Consider the following 21,826-nt stretch of genomic DNA (forward strand, 5'->3'; position numbering starts at 1 on the left):
TTTTGACCAGGCTGTGGTGTTTGTTATTGTTTTTAATTGGGCTTGGCAATGCAAAAACAGAAATCTAGCCTCATCCAAAAAAGCCAATTTTTGGAAATAATGTCTATGTCAGAAATGACTGCTTAGAATCACAAATGCTCCGCACATCACATTTCTTTGTTTTCCTTAGATCACACATATACAGCAGCTTCATTTATCCGTCTCCATATGGACAGATATTTGAGAACATTCCTGTCCATCCCATGTTATTCCTAATTTCCTTTGACACATTTTGTCAGACAATCAGTTCTGTTGTGGACATGAGGAACACGTTACATCTGTGAACATTCTCTGACTTGTCACCATCAAAGACTTTGCACACTAGACATTATATTAATATTGGACAAATTATCAGTGCAAGTCTGACATAAAACACCAATAATTATTTCTCAAAAAGAGTAGTGTGAGTTGTTTTTGCTTATTTCTGGTTGTTGTGGTGTTTGGGGGTCTAGCAAGTTTGTCTTTCATGCAGAAGACTGAACTGTCATCCCATCATCCACTTAAAGCATTTGCCTGATTATTGACTGCAATGACAAATAACAACAAGGTGTCTAACAATACAAAACATGACTTGGCTGTGGTAAACCAACCTTAAAACTCATGTTGGTTCCACCACAGCAGTGTCTGATCTCCATATCTCCGTTATTTGATTGCAGTTGTTTTTGGTAAAGGTAGCAATAACTTTTCATAGTTTGATTCAAGTACTGTATAACCTTTTTTGCCTCATATAGAAAGATTTGATTTTGTGTATATTTGTTTTGTCTTTTTTTTTTACTGAATATTGTTTGGCAATCTGAAATTGTTAAGTTTCAGAAATACAAAAATAAAGGATATCATCAGCAGGTCCAACTTTTTCACATCACTACAAATACTCTGTATCTGGGAAAGCGTGATTACAAGATTCGTACCTGAGCAAGATGGCTTTGAGACATCTCTTTTGGTGATCTGGTTGGTTCAGCGGCAGATGCTTTTTAATAGTTTTTTTCCCCACAGAGGAAAGTAGCAGGGTCAGAGGAGGCCTCGAAAGATGTTAAGTCTGACAAGGAAGGTAAATCAGCTGCACCCGCTCTCCTGCCTGAAGCATCGTGCAGTGGCTTAATCCTGTGTGAATCAATGTGTAGAGGCTAGGACTGTGTCACACCTCTGGCAACAGAGTGGTTTTAGCTCCCTGGTGCTGGCGCTGTCAACTCCCACCAATGGATGTTCCTACTGGGATTGGCACGACAGTCTCTCTGGTTGAGTGTCTGAGGGAGATACAAGAAACAAGATTACTTTTTTTTTTTTTTCACATCATGTATCAAAAGCTATCTTTCATTACAGTCATTACAGTCGTGCACTGGGCAGCAAGCGTCACCTGCAATTTAGAGCCTTATTCCAAGTGAAAATTCATAGAGTGGATGGGCAACATCACATTTTAACATAACAGGTAGAGTCAATAGAGTTAGAGTTGGTTTTTTGGAGAATTTCACAACAAATCGTAAGGGTGGCAGTGGTAATTTGTCATTTCCGTTGTCATATTGTGATAGTGTATCAAAGACAAAAGTTCAGACAAAGAGCTTGGGTTTTTGCTCTCCTATGTCATTCAGTGATTACATGTCAACCCTTCGGTCGACTGTGCTCTGAGATCTAATCTAGAGAAAACTAATTCTAACAAGACTTCCTGTACTTGTCACCCATCTGGCCCCAATGCTTTCCTAACTCTTATCTCAGCTTCCTTATTGACCTTCTTGGCCAAGCTCCGGAAAACCCCACAATCCAGTAACCCAGAGCTTATTTCCTAAGGCTTTGAAGGACTTTGCCTTGCCATTCCACCATCTTTAAAATGAGCTTTGTGTAGGTAGCTGCACATCTCCTTCTCTGGTAGAAGATGACTAACTAAATGATAACCAACAACTAGAATGAATGAAAGGAGTTTCAATATGGGGAAAAAAATGTAAATTTTATTTACTCAGAAATTAGGACTGGTTTTGAGAAGTGTTTGTGTAGAACAGTAGAAAATAGTAGAAAACCCTACTGTTTTCTCACACCTCTGGAATTTTTGAATGAAAGTAATTACATAAACAATGTCTGAGAAAACAAAATTAATTGTCTGAATACAGGTTATCAATGTAGAGAAGATAATTACTTATCTAAGCATACCAAACTATAAACACTCATGTCTCTTTCATTTGTGTGTATACCCTCTGAATATTTTGAGAACCACTGCTCTACTTTCCACTTTAGTGAATGTATTGTTGGGAATCTAAGAATGTCTGGTGTTAAATTTGTGTGGGATTGGTGATTTCAACAATAAATAACCACAAATAAATGTTAAATTACTAAGCAGACTGTATACAACAGCAGAGGAAGTGATACATACGCAAAGATGAGAGAGAAAATGTATCAGAGAAAATACTTTTTACCACTATTCTTACAATAGACACTCAAAATAAAGGTTAGATGGAGGTTGACACAGTCTCACATCACTGTTGACAAATAGGATTCACCATTCAAAATTAATATTGTTGTCATTAAAAAAATGTACGGTTGTATATCCGATTGTGAATTTGAATCAACTCCTCTCTAAAGGCCTTTTGACAGGCACAAAACATCATAACCTTGGTGGTAGGAATTATTCATAGGGTTTCTGTTTTTGACTACAGAGGTTTACATGATAATCTGGCATCTGACTATATTTTAAAATAAATCCATTAATATGCTAAATTATGCTGTGTTAACTCATCTATGCCATAAGCAGCAAAGACTGCAAGATAGTTCAACTTGGGATATACACAGTGCAAAACCCTCCCAGTTTGTGGATTAACGATTGGTAATCTGTATGATTACTTAAAAATGAGTTTCTTGCAGTGTTTTACCTGAATAATTTATGCAGATCAAGACCTAGATATTTTCCTGATATCAGTGTAGGATAGTTATATGTTGTCAAATCAAATTGTGGAAGCATTCTGTCATGTAGGTGGTTGTTGAACTTGACCATTTACGGAGTATTATCATCTGTCAAATTTCTACTTGTCTTTCTGAGACATCATTGTTCACCTAAAAATATTTTGGAGTTAAGACCTTGATTATGAATTCTAAACCATTATTAATGAAAATTTTTTAAAAAGTGTCTTTAAATTGAAACTCTTTGCTTATATTCCTTAATATCCCCACATCAAACTTAAATGTGGAGATTTGCCAACAGCCACATCAGTAATTCTTAACCACACACCTAGTTTTTGAAATTCCCCAGCTATCCAATTAGAATCTTAACAGCTGAAATGTTGTATGTGGCTGTACCTGAAAGAGAAGGGTATCTGTAGTCTGCCTACTTCTACCACAAGCAGCCCAGGCTGCTGCTTCTGAAGCCAGGGTTGTGAACTCAATCAGCTGCATGTTTATTGCTGTGGCACCAAACAAACTATGCCTCTGTCTGCCTGCCTCCAAGTACTATAGGTGTGGTGGTGGCTGGTTAAGCAAGCTGACAGGGTCACAGTACTGATAAGTCAACTTTGGTCACCCAGCCCCTTCACACAGAGATTTGTTAAATGATACTATCTCCTTCAAAGTTTTTTTTATTTTCTTTTTTTTTACCTAATGGGGTTTTGGATTTAGTTTGATGCAGTTATTTAGCTGGATATAGTTTGGTAAGAATCTTTGGCATCTCTGTTGCAATGTGACTTCTAGGATGTGCATGCAGCTTTTAAAATTTTATTGCTATATCATGCATTTTAAACATCTTGCATGTCATTTAATGTCCTCAATATTTTTAATCAATATCCGGGCTATGTTCAGGAAATGATCATGAGTTGGATTAATATGACTTAATTCAGGAGAAACAAGTGAACGAAATAAAGACATGTTAAATGCAGTTAATGATAATGTGATAATTGAATGTCATAATTAGCCTGTCAGAAAGACTCTAAGGAGATTGTAACCCAAGTGGAGGAGCAGAGACACAAATCAAGTCATTTAGGAGGCCACCATGGGTGGAGGTGGTGGTTGTGGCCGTTGACTCTGCTGAGACTGACCCTGAAGAGGCAGATGAAATGATAAAATTAGTGAATCTGGGAAACTGTGTTCTGGGGATGAGGATAAGCTGTAACCCACATACACAATGGAGCAGTATTCCTGAAATACCTTTTGTAATTGCTCCATTTTACTTTTCTTTATTTACAGATGTAAGTTGGGTCAGGGATGAGTTTTTCCCACATATAGGACTAGATTTCTTGTATAAGTGGGACTGTTGTGTTTGTTAGACCTATCCAACATTGAACTGTTCCATGCAGAATTTCTCAATCCTTTTGCATTTGACATTCATTGCTCTATGACATTCAAACTGAAAATGGTACACTAGAAATGTAATTTCAATGGTATTACATAACACAACAAAAAAAGGAAGGATAAGATTTTTAAATTATATATTATACTTTATGTAATTCTGACACTGTGGGTTTATTCAGGCTGCTATCTTGCATTCCCTTTTTGTCATTTCTAAATGCTAAATGAATGGCTTTTGGTTAGTTTCTGAATTCAATCACTGATTTTGCTACCTTGAAAGTGCGTGAGTTTAAAGAAGATTGCTGGATTATATTGATTAATTATAAAGTAAATGTGATCAGACAGCAAATTTGAAAGGACCAGAATTTTTTAATATGGAAGAGCTGCACTGAAGGTCTTAATTAAATTATATCAAATATTACTAGAGAACAGGAATCTTAATTTCAGTATATTATTTAATTTAAACCACAATCAGAAAATTCCTTAATGATCTCAATTATACCATTTGTCTGTGAGTGATTATCATCCAATGAGAGGGAAACGAAACAAGGCAAAGATGTAGTCCACAGCTGGGCTAACATAATCCGAGTATTTTTCTCAAAATCAAATTTTAACTGCAGAATATGAATCAGCGGACAGTGTGATTCTCATATGCTTATCAAAAAAAAAACAATCTGTCAGTCAGAGACATGCAGACATGCGTTTAAAAAGATAGGCCGATGTTCAAGCTGTTTGCAGACCCTGATTAACAGATAACTCCTTCATACATTGACAGTGCTCGAAAATATTAAAGGTTTTCAATTGCAGTGTTAGATATTCAAACATTTTCCATTCAAAGCAAATCAGCCTTTAGTGTAACATGATACTCATTGATGTGGTGCCCGCAAAGCATTGTCTTGGTAGGCAGATAATTTTTACTGAATGTTTTCATCACACTATAAATATTTCATCAGAGACACATAACAGGATTCAGACAATGTCACATTACAGAAGAAAAATAGCAGAATCAAAAGCAATGAACATTTTACTATTTATCGTGGGGTCATGCTTGCAATGATACATTAGGTGAAAGAACATCTCCATATTCTTTGGGCACAATTTTACTTGTTTATGCTTCAAATAGGTTGTCATCAATGAAAATACAGTAATTACACACCTTTGAAAGACAGCTACAGCATATGTTAAACAGAGGAGAAAAAGGATTTGGATGAGAAACAGACAGCAAAAAACAAATGTCTGTGCTTGCTGAAGCGGAGCTGAGAAATTATTCCACAAAAGACAGAATGATAGCAATTGAGAGCTTGAAAGAGACACAAACCAGTCCTGGATAATCGGATTTGTTTTGTGTGGTCGTTCCACCTGGCCTCCCTGTCTCTACCTCCCCTTCGTTAAAAAAAAGCAACACTGCAATTAAAGCAACACTGGCTATAATCCTGGTCACTTCATCTCCTCTTTTCAATTGAGAGGACAGTCTCGTGGGTCTGGGGTATGCAGGTGACCATGTCTGAGCCCCAAGGGGTCCAGAGGGAATTGTCACCCATAGAGAGAGAACCATTATTGTGTGTGGGGGGTGGTGTGACTGTGCCAGGATTAATTCTGAGGAGGCCTGGCTGCTGAGGCAGGCTGATAACATGGGTCAGCAGTTGCAGAGACACCTGGACCCTGAAGCCACGAGTGTCTCTCTGGAAAATAACCATTAATGTAGTGAGGGCTGTGTATATTTATCTGTGTGTGTGTGTGTGTGTGTGTGTGTGTGTGTGTGTGTGTGTGTGTGTGTGTGTGTGTGTGTGTGTGTGTGTGTGTGTGTGTGTGTGTGTGTGTGTGTGTGTGTGTGGGTATCTTTTCAGGGTTTAGGATGGGTTGCCACCTGCCTAGCCTGCAGAAGCTGTCCAGAGATGGCTGAAACGTGCAGTCAATTACATGGAGGGGGAAATGTGGAGAGGGGAACCATGGGTGAAATTAAAAGCCTGTTTCTTGTGATAAGTGACAGAAATGTGAAAGTGTTCACTACAAAAAGTTGTTATCTTGGGTTGTGTCAAAATGTTCCAAGTTGTTGGAAAAGGACAGGGGTTTGAAGGAGAAGTGATAAATGTAGTGTTGTTTGATGCAAAACTGTGTGACAGCTTTTTTTTTATTTTGTAGAAAAAAAGAAAAAGTCAATGGAATATTTAACAAATTGGCTTCACTGATTTTATTTTCTATAAATAACACACAAATTACATTACAGCACGATTCCATAGGCAATAGCTAGTATGTCTTGCAATGTGGCAATAACAGATCTAAGAAAATTACTGTAAATCTTCATTACTCTACGCAACAAAAACAGCTTTGCAACCTCTGTGATTTTGGTCTTAAAGCAGAAATGCTTATTTTTGGATCAAGGAAAAATTTAAACGTTCAAACGTTTGAAAACAGAAAGGCAATATCAAGTCAAAATGAGGCACAGAATGTCAAAACAAAATAATTTGGGAATTTTAACTTGTGGCTAAATATTTTAAATATTTTAAGACAAGACCTTGGTTCATGCTGGAGGCATCAGTTTTGTATTTCAGCCATCAAAAATATTATTGTGAAAATTTTCCTGCCTCTTAGCTCTAAATGTCAGTATATTACGTTCACATTGTTTGCCGACCTTTCCAAATCCATCAACACGGCCAGCACTAATAACCCAGATATGCACTTCTATGTCTCTGTCTGATGCTGTGCTATCTACATGTTTGAAACAATGAGCTGATTGCTATGCAATCAACTACTGTTTAAAAAGATGACTAGTGCGTGTGACACAATAAATGTATACCTATGGGGAGACAAAAAGTGAGAAGGTGCCCATGACCCAGGTCGTCTTGCACTTTAATGAGAAGACTGATTGTCAGAGGTCTGCAATGCACAGACGTTTACAACTGTTTATTTCTCTGGTTTATCGAAGTAAACATTTACAGCACCCACCCCTGGGCACAAGTAAAAAAATAAGGTTCTTCCTTCCATCAAACACAGATTCAATATCAAAACAAAAAACAAAGACATCCTAGGTGGCAAAGGCAGCACATGCATACACGCACGCACGTACACACAGACACACCTACACACACACACCTACACACACACACACGCACAAACACACAAAGAAAGAGAGATTGAAAGCTAAACCTACCAAGGAGTTTTTTCCGTAAAATGAGAAGAGTCTAAGCTCCACTGCAAGAGCTCAAAGTTCACATTTTGAGGGGTTGAAAACAAGTTGGTGCTTTGTACTTGAAGGAAGCACCAGTATTGTTATGAGAGATAAGGGCTCAGGACAATAAAGAAAGGTTGCCTGAGAGACCGGATGCTGAGCCCGTAGCTGTCTGGATTATCACAGTGCAGTGGTGGATGGAAGGAGGAGAGCGGGAAGATGAGAAGAGGCTGGCCTGGCATCTGTTAATGGGAGTTACAGGTCCGTGTGGAGGAAAGCCGCTCAAACGAGTGACTTCCTGTATTGATCCACGGGTGTTTCAAGGGTTAAATCTTAAATTTATATTGATTCAGATCACTTTGTGTGTGGATTCAGGGGAATGGCCAAGTCTCAAAACAGCTGTTACATTTCCGCTTACTGGTTTCTTAATTTTAATTGTTAGTGCTTAAGGGCCTATTTACTGTTGGCTTGCATAAAAAATCTTAACAGTAGCTGAAAATTATCTTGTTTTAATATCTTTGACCAAACTGTGGCACTGCTGTGATCATTTCCTGTTAGGTTCAGCAATGCAATGTATTTTTTACACAAAATATGTCTGACAGGTAACCATGTAGGATGCAAGCAATGCAGTAATGATAGCTTTACAGTAACATTACTAAAGCCACTTTCAAATGTTTGTGACACAAAAGCTTGATGAGAAGAAAATGGAGATGATAGAGCGCTATTGTGGCTCAGTCACTCAAAGGATGTAGCATGAACAAAAATGAGTGCCTACTCCAGTATCAAGTACACAGAGAGTGTGCTGGCAGCTACGACTACACTCTTGGCAAAGAGTGTGAGTACTTAATTAGAATTGACTTCACTCCCTTCAGCCTTTAAAAGAACACAAAATAATTTGTGAAGATTCATCGGTGAATGATGGAGACAAAATGACAAAGGGCGACATGAATACTTAGATCATTTTTGTGATCACTGCCTTTGCTGTTCCTTCCTAATGGTTTTAGTGTAGAAAGTCACAGAAAGAGCAAAATCAATGTACAAATGCAAACTCTTCAAACTTTATTTGTTTATGCTTTGTGGCCATGATGTTTGCTGCTCTTTCTGTTTTCACACTTCTGTTAGTAGATTTATTTGGAGTCTGCAGCCAAAATATAACGTTTTAGTGTAAAACTCATTGAGGAAGTGCTCAAAGGGCTTTTTTTTTTTTTTTTTTACTATTAAATCGTCTTCTGCTGTATTCTAGTGGTTGTATTTTGCTTGGTAAGTAACAAAAATCATCTTTATTGACTACTTTCCCTGTAATTACATAGCATTATGGCTCAGTCTGTTTAACTATTTCTACGTCACTGCTTTAAACTAGAAATAAACTTTTCTAAAAAGTCATTGACTAATGTGCAAATATGCTATCAGACACACTACAGTTATACCTACTGTAGTGGTAAAATGCTCTTATTGAGCACTGAATGGCATGAAAACACTCCAAAAAGCACATCTTTGCAAATTCATTCAACAGGAAATCAGACCCTTTTTACAATCTGTTAAGAATTAAAAAAAAATTCTTGAATCTTTCCTAAATTTAAAGCAGGTGCTGTGAGTGTTTCATATTTGTGAATTAGGTCATCGTAGCTCAGACCATCCTTCTCAGTCTTCAAAAAGTTGTCCTGCTGGTTAAACCAGCAAATCATCAAATCTGACCATGTGGCAGTGATTTTGTTCACCTTCAAGTTTTGGTTTGTGTATTTCTCTGATATTGAAATCAGTTACAAATGAATGCCAGGAAACCCAATTCCTTGCTACATGGAATTGGGGCCATGTCACTATGTGTCCATGGTCCCCTGGGTAATTGTTACATTAAATGGATCGGTGTCATAGCCAACCGTTTTTAAGAAGCTAAATCTTTGTTTTACTACAGTTTTTGCTGTGTCCTCTGGTAAAGGAATACATTTTGGAGCAAGCCTTTCCTCAATCTAACTAAGGAGGTGTGTTCCAGTACTATAGTGGCATTAGTACACATGCCCTCTATGTCAGGTATATTCAATTAGAAGAGGTACTGCATTCTAAAAAACACTCTCCTCCCCTACTGTGGTCCACCTATTTCATCGCTATAAATATATTGTATGGTCACATTTTGCTTTGTTTCTTTGTTGGGCAGATTGAATAAATGCTATATTGGATATTGTATTAAATGTTAATAGTTTTGCAGTAACTTTTTTCACAATGGGTAATGCTGTGTTTGATAAAATTCATTTGTGTCTAGAAACTTCTGATGTGCGCTTCTATGCCTCACTTGGCATGTTCTGTAAGCATAGCAGCAGAAGAAACCGGTGTTCATAAGACCCAGAACACAGTACTGAATATAAAAGGCAGTTCAATAGTTGGATTGTTGATGAACACCATGTTACAAAATATCAATTGTTACATGGAACTCAGTACGAATCAGATGAACCCTCAATGTTTTGTAAAAAGCTTAAGCAGATAGAGTTGGAAGAGCCTGGAACAGAAACCAGTGCATCACAAAATACACGACTTAATATGTGGAGCATGGAGGTTTTTAAGTAGTGAATACCAATTTAGCTTAGAAGGAAATATCTCAATTATACAGAAAGAATGACAGCACAACAAACATATACAGAAATACCTATTGGAAAGAAGCTCACAAGCAGGTTGAGCTCTCTGTACTCTAGACCAGTCCAATCCTGTGGCAGTAGCAATGAGTGAAGTACAAGAGCCTGACGGGCAGCTGTCAGCTTATTTTTCAGACCATGAAGAAAACCTCAAAGTCTAAGGAATTGTCTTTAGAGCTCACAAAGCCCAAGATTCCAAAAGGACAATGAGTCAAACACACAGCTAATAAAACAAATAAAACAAAGGAGTGGCTTTGGGACATTGGTGAATGTCCCAGCCAGAGCCCAACTTAACATCTCTGGATAGATCTAAAAAATGACTGTCTAATGATGTTCCCCATCCAACCTGATGATACTTGAGAGGTCCTTCAAACAGGAATGGTCCAACAGGTGTGGAAAATGTGTAGTATCATAATCAAGACTTGAGGCTATAATGGCTGCCAAGTCTGCTTCAATAAAATATAGAGCAAAGGATGTGAATTCTTCTGTCCATGTTATATTTTCATTGTTAATTTTTCATAAATTACCAACAAAATTCAAATGACCTTTTTTACTTTATCATTACAAGGTATTATGACAAGAAGTTTGACAAAAAAAAATATGCAATTAAGTACTGCTGTGAATACTTTCCAGATGCACTGTATATATTTTTGGACTATTACAAGATGATGTGCTAATTATACAATGTGTGAATTTTCTCACTACGTGATGGAAAGTGCACTAGGAACATTTGACTACAGGAAGACAGATATAGAAAATTATGGATAATCTATAGCAGGGCAATTCCACTTTTAAAATGAGTATAGAATGACAGTGTTTCAAGCACATCTTTATAATAATGAAACAATATAAAATTAGGACGGTACGGTGGCGCGGCGGGTAACGCTGTTGCCGCACAGCAAGGCGTTTCCAGGTTTCGATTCCGCTCTGTGCGGAGTTTGCATGTTCTCCCTGTGTCTGCATGGGTTCTCTCTAGGTTCTCTGGCCTCCTCCCACCTCCAAAAACACGCACTTCAGGTCAATTGGCCCAAATTGCCTGTAGTGTGTGAGTGTGAATGTGCATGGTTGTTTGTCTTTGTGTGGCCCCATGGTGTACTGGCGTGGCACCCTGAGTTTGCCCCACCTCATGCCATAAGACAGCTGGGTTAGGCTCTGGCTCTTTGTGACCCGCTACGGCAGATAAAGCAGTTCGGAAGATGAATGAATAAATGAATGAATGAATGAAAATAAAATTAGCAGCCTTTAAAGAGATACGGTAAAATACCATGGTTTTGGTGTAGAAACAAAACCATAATGTTCTTTTTTACATTATGCACAACTCTCACTTGTTGTGTAATAATCTAATTGTAACATGTATTTTTTTACATGTTTTGATGCATTTTCAGGCTTTTAAAACATTATGTCTGAATTTTGGGGGGCTTGGAACGGATTAGGGCATTTGCATGGAAAAACGCGTCTCTACTTACGAAATTTTCTACTTCCGAAATTTCCTCCAGAACCAATTAATTTTGTAAGTAGAGGAACCACTGTATTTACTTTTATAACATGTGCCAAGTGAAAAGATTCACAAATGGATTCGTCTCCTACAGAGTTAATGTGTTTCACTACTGAGTCGGAACATGCACAATAAAAATAGAACACCACTGAAAATCAGGTTTCCAGTTTAGAAATATGACACACAAAATGGCTAACCAAATGCATTTGTAATTTTTTAGATAGGTGAATAAATGTGGGTGAAGTATGGAAATGATTGGAATAACACATCCACAAAGGGTTTTTGTAATTCAATAGTGCCTTCTTGTTTACACATATGGTTATGAATCACTCCACCAAATTGCATTTAAATTACACTCAACAAATATAAATGTAATACTTGTAATACAAGGACATATGCGTATATGTATTATTTTTGAAGCAGAGGGCCAAATGGTCAATGGCAAATGACAAATTTCTGGTGCTTCCAGTTACAAACTGGACTGTGTTTTTTATTCATCTTAGATGCTCAAAGCATTTTGACAATGGCATCAATGTGTCAAGTGTCAAAACCTCAATATGAAATACCGGTAACCTCTGTTTATATCCAAATGAAGTCACCTAGAGTTCTCCAAATAGCATAAAACTCCTGCTTTGCATTACAACCCACAACGTCTTCCGCCTGTTGTACAATTGATATTGTACAAAAAATATGCCAATGCCAGTGTACAGTCAAGGATAGATGGCTAAACATTCATTTATTCATTCATTCATTTTCTGCCGCTTCATCCGCCATAGCGGGTCACATGGAGCTGGAGCCTATCTCAGCTAGCACAGGGCGTGAGTCAGGGGACACTCCGGGCACATCACCAGTGCACTGTTAAACAATGTCTGCAATAACTGTGCCACCATCTACGCCATTGTGATTCTCTAAGTCACAAAGCTCAATCATCTCTTGCACCAACGATCCATGAAATATTTCTGAATCCTCAGCATAGGTGGAGCTAGGAGAATAATTCACAGTGCTTTGAGCTGTGAGCACCAACATGAGTAGCCACATTGTGACATTTACATCTTCGACACATGATGAGAGGGAAAAACAAAGACATTGAAATTGAAAATTCTAGAGGCACTCCACATGTCCCCATCTTTAACTTTACTCGTCTACTTGACGCAACCTAGTTTGGGTTAATTTTATTTTCTAAAGTATGCTTCTGCTTATCTTTCAGTTTCCATCAACTGACTGCTTAATATGAAATGTGCAATTAAAAAGAAATAAAGAAATGGCCATGGAAAACCTGTCTGTGTATTCATTCTGAAATAAATTTTGTTCATACTATTCGACTGATCTTTTATTCGTTTTTCTTTCTTTCTTTTTGCTTACTTAGTTTAACTTAAGCACTATTTTGTTACTAATTGTATGAAAGATTTGTAGCACTTTGCTTGTCATACCCAGATGTGTCTCACCAAGAGCTGGTTTCTTTGCCAGTGCTGACTTTCTTGTAATAGATTCTGACCGACATTTTTTTTTTGTGTGTGTGCACTTTGCTAAAAATCACATACCTCATGGTGTTGTGGAATAAATTTTTTCCTCAATTCCTATAAGGTCATACAATAGCTCTAGATTTAACACAGAATATTATGAATATACTGCAAGAATAATGAAGGTGAAACAATTAAATCATCTGTCTCAGTTAATCTTAATAATGACCAAGAATTGATCAAGTTTTGGCTGTTGCTGTTATAATAAGGTGGCAAATCATTATTCAAATGTTTTTTGGGCTTTTTTTTTGTATTTTACATAGCTGTTGGAATGGTTTTAACAAAAGAAAGAAGGAGCTGAGGACAGGGTATTTCAACAAGCCAGCTCATGCAAATAAAAGCTGAAGTTCGTCTGTATGGCACCCTGTTATTTATCTGCTTTGTCATTTCTAATAATAAGTTCTGCTTTTGATCCTATTTACCGATCATTTTCTGTATTTGCATTTATGTTTCATGCCTCCGCAGAAACAGATGAAAGTGACTGAATGATATGAAGTAGCGATGTTGAAAAGTTTCTAGGTGTGCTCTATAAGCTCTGACAGAGCTGCGCATCACCAGAACTCTCTTTTTGACCTTTCCTGCTGTTGAGCCCATTATGCTTCAATTAATGACTGAGGCCTGCTGTGACCAGAAGGAACAGCTGCTGGACCCACGTGGTGGTAATTCAATGAGACCACAGGGATACGAAACTTGATCCACCAATCAGACACACTGATGCATGAGGGGATACAAATTTCCTCTGCTGTATTGGGTCTTGAGGAGTGGGAACCGTGACCTGGAGACCACGAGGCTCACACATGCTGCCAGGAAGAAATCGCTGAGCCTTGCCATATGGGTAATTTAATCTCAACTGCGACAAAAAAAATTTGATTAGCGGCTATGCTCTGTGCTAATGGATACACAAGAGTTTATGTGAAACCAATATGGGGATTTTTGTTTTGTTTTTTGAAGCATTTAAATATGTGATAATGGTCTCATATTCTGAGTACCCTGTTCTACAGTCTTTTTTTCTTACCGAAATAGCATGTACTGACAAAGTCAGATGTATGCCTGCTATAAGAATATAGGGTTATTATTATCAATAATGTTAATGCTTAGAGAAAATATTCAGTGTATGTCTAATATGCTACTTTGCACCTTGAAAGCAGGTGAGGGTTACGGTTATAGTTGCAGAGGGGGTAAGACAGTTACCTCACAGCAAGGACGTCTTGGGCTCAAATCTAGCTGAGAACAAGGGACTTGTCTTGTCCTTGTCTGTGTGCGATCCCCCTGGGTTCTTCTGCTTGTTTCAGCACCAAAAACACGAAGAAGAAGTGAATTGGTAAATATAAATTGATTATATGTGTGAATGTGAATGTTGTTGCTTGTTTCTCTACAATTAACTGGCAATTGGATGTATCACACTTGCCACCAAAAATCGATCTAGGATATCCTGCAGCTCCCCATGACCCCACAAGATGAGAGGTTATAGAAAAAAATAACAAATAATTAGAATATGTGGATACATCTCTAAAAATTTGAAATCTCTAAACAAGAACAAATTGGGATTTTAATTAGGATTTTCAACATCAACTACAATTTGTGTGCAAAAACATACAGTATAAGCAATTGTCTAAGTACTGTTTCTGTACATTACCTCAAAACTGAGGATTCCCTCAGTCATACTAGCAGTGATCTATGCAAGAGAGTCATGAATAGGAGATAAGAATCGTTTATCAAAACAAGGTGGGTTTTTTTTTTTAAATGACCAACATAAAAAAATCTGGAGTTTTTATTTTATAGCATCAACATTTAGTGTGAAAGAGTCACCTTCAAAGTTTGTGCCTATGATGCAAAGCAACACCAAGTCCTGACAATGCAATTAACATGAAAAATGTGACACAATGTGTTTGTGTAGATCACGTTTCCCAAAGGCCTCTAACAATGCCTACACTTTATCTGTAGCTACACCAGGAGTCTTGGAAAGCCTAATTACACTGGGACTTACCAGCCTGAGACAGTGCAGTTGGTCGGATTGAATCTCACCTTGATTTGACCTCTTCAACCTGATGTAACAGAAACAACGTCTCTACAAGGAACAATGCATTAGTTAATCAACTGATATATACTTGAGATAAAAGTGTCCTGATCCCATTAGAGCTGGAAACAACTATCCACTCTCTACTGGCAGTTTTATTGTTGCAAAGAATATATTGGACCATTCTACAGAGGCACTATCCTTCAAGACAGTTATTAATGAGGAACTTTTTGAATGTGGTATCAGCAGAACGTGTGCAGACAGATGCAGAAATGTTATCGGTGTTGTCCTACATATAGGTGTCCTGTGAAAAATATAGTTCTTCAGTGTACTTTTACACTTATTTGTCCCTGCTTGCATTCATATTTTCAGAGCTACCAAAATTACCATGAAAGAAAGTGGTACCAGGACATCTTACTTGAAGTTTTTTGGGTTTTTTTAATAGTATAAATGAAAAATCAACTGCAAATCCATGTATTTATCCTCGGGAAAAAACAATACATCATCAAAGCTGCTGTTAGATGAAAAGCTTTTCAAGTAAAGCAGGCTTAAGTGAATAAATGCTCTGATTTCTATTACTCTCAACACGAGTACAAATGAAGAAGAGAGTGCCCTACTCTTTGAAAAGTCGTTTATTTATTTCGGTTTATGGAACAGTAATTCAAACTGACTTTGAATCCCATACATTCTGAGCATGGCTCAGATAAATTAACTAAATAAAGCTGAAGGATGTGCCAAAGCAGCACACAAAAGCCTTCTACATCTGGATAAGCCGACTCAATGCATCTGCTTCGATATGATACAATCTAAGAGACTGCACAAAGTACATTGTCCCAGGAGGGATAAGGTTGGAGGTTTGGTGGCGGGTTGAATGACTTTCAGAATTCCAGTCTGGTGTGAAAGGGAACACAAAATACAGAACTTTCCATGAACACAATTACGTATTGACAACAAAACTGGTCTTTTGTGTTAAAACTGTGTCATAAATGTTTTGTGGCAAGAGTACTCAGACACTAAAGGGCACGAAGATGAACTGGGCAGTTGATGCAATGTCTTGGAAGAGTGATCTATGTAAGCATTACAGTGTATTAAATAGTATGTGTCCAATGAAGAAATACCAATGGTATTTTCACCATGACTATCTGTTGTTATCGTATGTCTTTGATCAGTATCTTTCTTCAGGGGTGGTATGAAACAAATAATTACTCTCTGGAAAATGTCATCCTGTCAGTGTTAGGATAGGAGTCCCTTGTTTTTTGAGATACATGTTGATACTCTGTGGTTTTACCAACCTATCACTTCTCTGTCTTTCAAAATTTATAATACATAATTGGAACTTTTTAATTCTCCTTGAGTCCAGCACATTGGTTGATGACTGGATCAACAGTGACCAACCAATACCTGCTGTAGTGGAAAATGCCACTCAATATGAGAAACTAGGGAGAGGTTAGCACTGTGAATTACATGATCTTCAACTTGACAGACAACACTAATCTCACTTTCACATTAACACTTGAGAAATTGAAAAAATGGTTTAAAAAAAAAGCTATATGGTCATTTGCGACTTTGAATCATCTATAAGGGCAAACCTGATGGCATGTTCAATTAAAAAGACAGTGACTTGCAGAAAAAAAACAGGTGAAAGTGTCTGCCATGCTCCCAAATTATTGAACAAAATAAGCCTTTCAGATGTTATATATGAAGGGTGTTTGAATTGCTTCCCTGCCAAACTTTGAAGCCCTGCCAAAATGCCCCTTGCCCTGTGCCTCCAGCATGGCTCAGGTGGAGGTGAACAACAAGACTTTAACTCATCTCAGACTGCAGATAGAAATATGAGGGCAGAAAGTAAAGTGTCAGGCAGACTATGTCTCTGATACTATAAAAGCTGACTTAACTGATGCACACCAGTGAGGACAATGCAAGCTGTGGAAACTATGCAACATATTCTACATACAATGAAAATCTGAGCTATTCTTTCTTCAACCTAGAGGCTGTCAATTGATCTCTGGAGTGGTCCCAAGAAGAAAGAGTTACATAAATCCAATAATGTGCAGACAAAGACACAATCAACGCTTTGTGCCTTTTGCACTGACACAATTGATTTTATCTTTGTAACAGACAAAACCAGTGGGACTAAAGCATGCATTCTTTGTTTGCTATTTTCGTTAAATGCAAAAACCATACATTTATTTGTTTCCTGATTTCTTTGTTGTTGTTTAAAGCCATCCTCCAGTGAAAAATATGCATGTTGATATTTGACTTATTTGAACATTTTCGACTTATTTGAACATTTTAGACTTATCTGTACACAGTTTAACTTTATGCCTGTGAACATGATCTGTGAAATCATAAATAGTATGGAAAGAATTTCTTGCCCAATGTCCATGTCCATATATGGACGGGATATTTAACCAATAGGAAGTTATTGTCTCCCTGTATTCAATGTTTGTTACTTGTATTTAAGTAATTTATGAAAAAAAAAAAGTGAGATGCAAAAATTCTAATGTATATATAAATAAATGTGGATGGGATCTTTAACATCAAAATTATTTTCCATTCAAGACTGTTAAATGAGCAAAATGGCTTTGGGCACAAAGAGACTGCCACTATTTAATTAAGTGACAGTGAAGAGGAACACTGTGGTAGTGAATTGCTAAGGTAACACGCACTGTAGATTATGAATTGAGTCCCATGGGGAAGTGGTGGAGGTGCAGTCAACTGACAGGAGAGAGTTAGAAAAGTTAGTCGTCAAATACTGTCATGCTAAATTTGTCCAACCAAGGAGTCTTTGACATTTCCCTTCCTCCAGTGAATGTAATTTGGATCCAAAGAAGGTGGCGAGTCACTTACAAAGTTTTTGAATTGTTTTGATATCGTTTGAAGCATGTGTGAAGTATTGGGAGCTGCAACGAGGAGTTGGAGTCAGCTGAAGCCTGAGCTTCGGGATAACTAGCTAACTCGGAGAGCTGACAGACAGCAAGTCAATGGGGATTTCAACAGAACTAATTTGCTGTGCAGTACTTTACAGGCAGGCATTCATGACAGTGGGTTGATGCATGAATCATTAAATTGTAGTTTTAGTGTTACATTTTTACCTGCAGGACAGCTCCCGTTGAGGCAAAAATATTCTGAATTCAGCATTTGGAAATCAAAAGATCTGTAATTTTATACTGTAACAAACATTTGCACTTACATGACAGCAATTCATGATCCTATCTTGTACTGAATTTATTTAGATATTTAATAGGTGTGTAGTGGCCACATTAATTGTTCATATTATTATTTCTTTCAGTTGGCTCAGATTTTATTCTCATTTCTCAACATAGCAACAATCTCCTGTTCTTACGTGGGATGTTTTATGTTGCACCTTTATCCAATTTTTACCAAACTCATCTGGTAAAAGAAGACTATCGGAAAAGATGACTCTCTACAGTAGTTACAGCACACAAAAATAAACAGTCATGAAGTGTATGTTTTTAACTAACTTCCATGTCTATAAAAAGTGAGGTTAGTTTTTTCTAGTTTTGTTGTGCAAGGTTAATATCACGGTTCAGTGTTGCTGCTCTGCTGTGCTGGGGTATGGCAGGAGGAGAGGCCAAACTTTTGGGCGGAGTCTCGTCTCCACACCTGTCACTCATTTCAATCCCTGGACTTGATCAGGCCTTTGGTATCTGAACCAAAAGTCTTCCATTTTCCACATCGGACAAAATCTTTTTCAGCAGTGATTTCTTATTTTTCACCCCAAAGAATAGTTTGTATTTATTTAATGTAGTCGGTGTAAAAATATCACTGAAATTAAGTATGTGGAAATGACAAAACTTACCTTTAAAATGTGTTTACTGTGACCATGCATCTATTTATTAAAGAAAACAGCATGAAATAAGATATAATTTTGTAAGAAAAATATGAAGTTTTATATTTGTTTGAAGTTTTTTCACGCAAGGGAGAGACTCTGACTGCTGGTTGGGTTAGCTTGCATTATAATTCTGATACTCTTCCAATTTATCTAAACTTTGAAGGTGTATATAAATGAGCACATGTTGTGCCATTACAAGAAATGCATTCAGCTGTAGTCTGCACTGTAGGACAGACAGATACATTATTTCACACAAATGTATTGGCATCAACTCAAGCACACCTATCTGCAGACTCATGGGAGTTGCAACACGTGTCTGCTACATGATCGACCACGGGAACGGAGAGACTCCAGTTCTATTGGTTTAAGGGTAGGACAGTTCTCAGGGGAATTGTTGTATGGAACACAGTACAGCTGACCCTTTCTCTTCTGCATGGGAATGGGCCATATAAAAGAGGCTGGTCCAGAATTCAAGCTTGATAGTCACTGAAAGAATATTATTTTCAATGCGGTATTTTTTAAGCAATAATAATGTAATAACATTTTTATGTGTAATATTATTTAGTAAACATGTCAGTAATGTTTACATTAAAGCAGATGTTCCTTATTTACTGCATTTATTGCATAACACCATTTAATGTAGCCACAAGAGGACACAAGCCAGTGTCTTATTGTGCCGGTCCCAAGCCCGGATAAATACAGAGGGTTGCATCAGGAAGGGCATCCGGCGTAAAACCTTTGCCAAATCAAAGATGTGAATCAAACCTATGACTTCCATACCGGATCGGTCGAGGCCCGGGTTAACAAAGACCGCCATCGGCGCTGTTGACCTACAGGGCGCCGGTGGAAATTGGACTACTGTTGGTCGAAGAAGGAGAGGAGGAAAGTGTGACCGTAAGAACAGAGAGAAGAGGAACACCAAGAGTATAGGACTGAGTGTAGGGACGTTGAATGTTGGAACTATGACAGGAAAAGGTAGAGAGTTGGTTGACATGATGCAGAGGAGGAAGGTAGACATACTGTGTGTCCAGGAGACCAGGTGGAAAAGTAGCAAGGCTAGAAGTTTAGGAGCAGGGTTCAAGTTGTTCTATCATGGTATAGATGGGAAGAGAAATGGAGTAGGGGTTATCTTGGAGGAGTTTGTTAGGAATGTCCTGGAGGTACAAAGAGTGCCAGATAAAGTGATGAGTCTGAAGCTAGAAATAGAAGTTGTGATATTCAATGTTGTTAGTGGGTATGCTCCACAGGTAGGATGTGAGCTGGAGGAGAAGGAGAAATTCTGGCTGGACTTTGATGAAGTGATGCAGAGCATACCTAGAAGTGAGAGAGTTGTCATTGGTGCAGACTTCAATGGACATGTTGGTGCAGGAAACAGAGGTGATGAGGAGGTGATGGGCAGGTTTGGTATCCAGGAGAAGAATGCAGAAGGACAGATGGTAGTTGACTTTGCAAAAAGGATGGAAATGGCTATAGTGAATACTTTCTTCCAGAAGAGGAAGGAACATAGGGTGACCTATAAGAGTGGTGGTAGGAGCACACAGGTAGACTACATCTTGTGTAGACGGTGTAATCTGAAGGAGATCAGTGACTGCAAAGTAGTGGTAGGCGAGAGCGTAGCCAAACAGCATATGATGGTGGTGTGTAGGATGACTCTGGTGGTGAGGAAGATCAAGAGGGCAAAGGCAGAGCAGAAGACGAAATGGTGGAAGCTAAAAAAGGAAGAGTGTTGCATGACTTTTAGGAAGGAGTTATGACAGGCTCTGGGAGGCCAGGAGGTACTTCCAGATGACTGGAAAACCACAGCTAATGTGATCAGGGAAACAGGTAGGAAAGCACTTGGTGTGTCATCTGGAAAGAAAGTAGATAAGGAGACTTGGTGGTGGAATGAGGAGGTACAGGAGTGTATACAGAGAAAGAGGTTAACCAAGAGGAAGTGGGACACTGAGAGGACTGAGGAGAGTAGACAGGAGTACAGGGAGATGCAGCGTAAAGTGAAGGTAGAGGTAGCAAAGGCCAAACAAGAAGCGTATGATGACTTGTATGCTAGGGTGGACAGTAAGGAGGGGGAGACTGATCTCTACAGGTTGGCAAGACAGAGAGACAGAGATGGGAAGGACGTGAAGCAGTTCAGAGTGATTAAGGATAAGGAAGGAGGCCTTTTGACAGGTGCCAGTAATGTGATGGGAAGATGGAAAGAGTACTTTGAAGAGTTTATGAATGTGGAAAATGAGAGAGAACAACGACTAAAAGAGGTGACTGTTGTGGACCAGGATGTGGCAAAGATATGTCGGGATGAAGTGAGGAGGGCACTGTAGAGGATGAAGAGTGGAAAGGCAGTCGGTCCTGATTATATACCTGTAGAGGTTTGGTGTCTAGCGTCTAGGAGAAGTGGCAGTAGAGTTTCTGACTGGGTTGTTCAACAGGATCTTAGATAGTGAGAAGATGCCTGAGTAATGGAGGAGTGTGCTGGCGCCCATTTTTAAGAACAAGGGAGATGTGCAGAGTTGTGGCAACTACAGAGGAATAAAGCTGATGTGCCATACAATGAAATTATGGGAAAGAGTAGTGGAAGCTAGACTAAGGGCAGAAGTGAACATTTGTGAGCAGCAGTATGGTTTCATGCCAAAAAAGAGTACTACAGATGCAGTATTTGCTTTGAGGATGTTGATAGAGAAGTACAGAGAAGGCCAGAGGGAGCTGCATTGTGCTTTTGTAGATCTGGAGAAAGCTTATGACAGGGTGCCCAGAGAGGAACTGTGGTATTGTATGAGGAAGTCTGGAGTGACAGAGAAGTATTTTAGAGCGGTGCAGGACATGTATGAGGACATAAGACAGTGGTAAGGTGT

At 38.3% G+C, this 21,826-nt stretch overlaps 1 protein-coding gene across 1 annotated transcript in view; it reads right to left on the reverse strand.

The window, feature by feature from the left end:
* The window catches only part of thsd7ba (thrombospondin, type I, domain containing 7Ba), a 178,544-nt gene that overhangs the window by 126,946 nt on the left and 29,772 nt on the right, over positions 1 to 21,826 (reverse strand). Inside the window, exon 2 of the mRNA XM_068330228.1 lies at positions 948 to 1,283. The gene's annotated coding sequence lies outside the window, so the exon portion shown is untranslated. The remainder of the gene's footprint in view (positions 1 to 947; positions 1,284 to 21,826) is intronic.

The sequence above is a fragment of the Antennarius striatus genome, chromosome 12 (assembly GCF_040054535.1).
Source record: "Antennarius striatus isolate MH-2024 chromosome 12, ASM4005453v1, whole genome shotgun sequence".
In the NCBI taxonomy this organism is placed as follows: Eukaryota; Metazoa; Chordata; class Actinopteri; order Lophiiformes; family Antennariidae; genus Antennarius; species Antennarius striatus.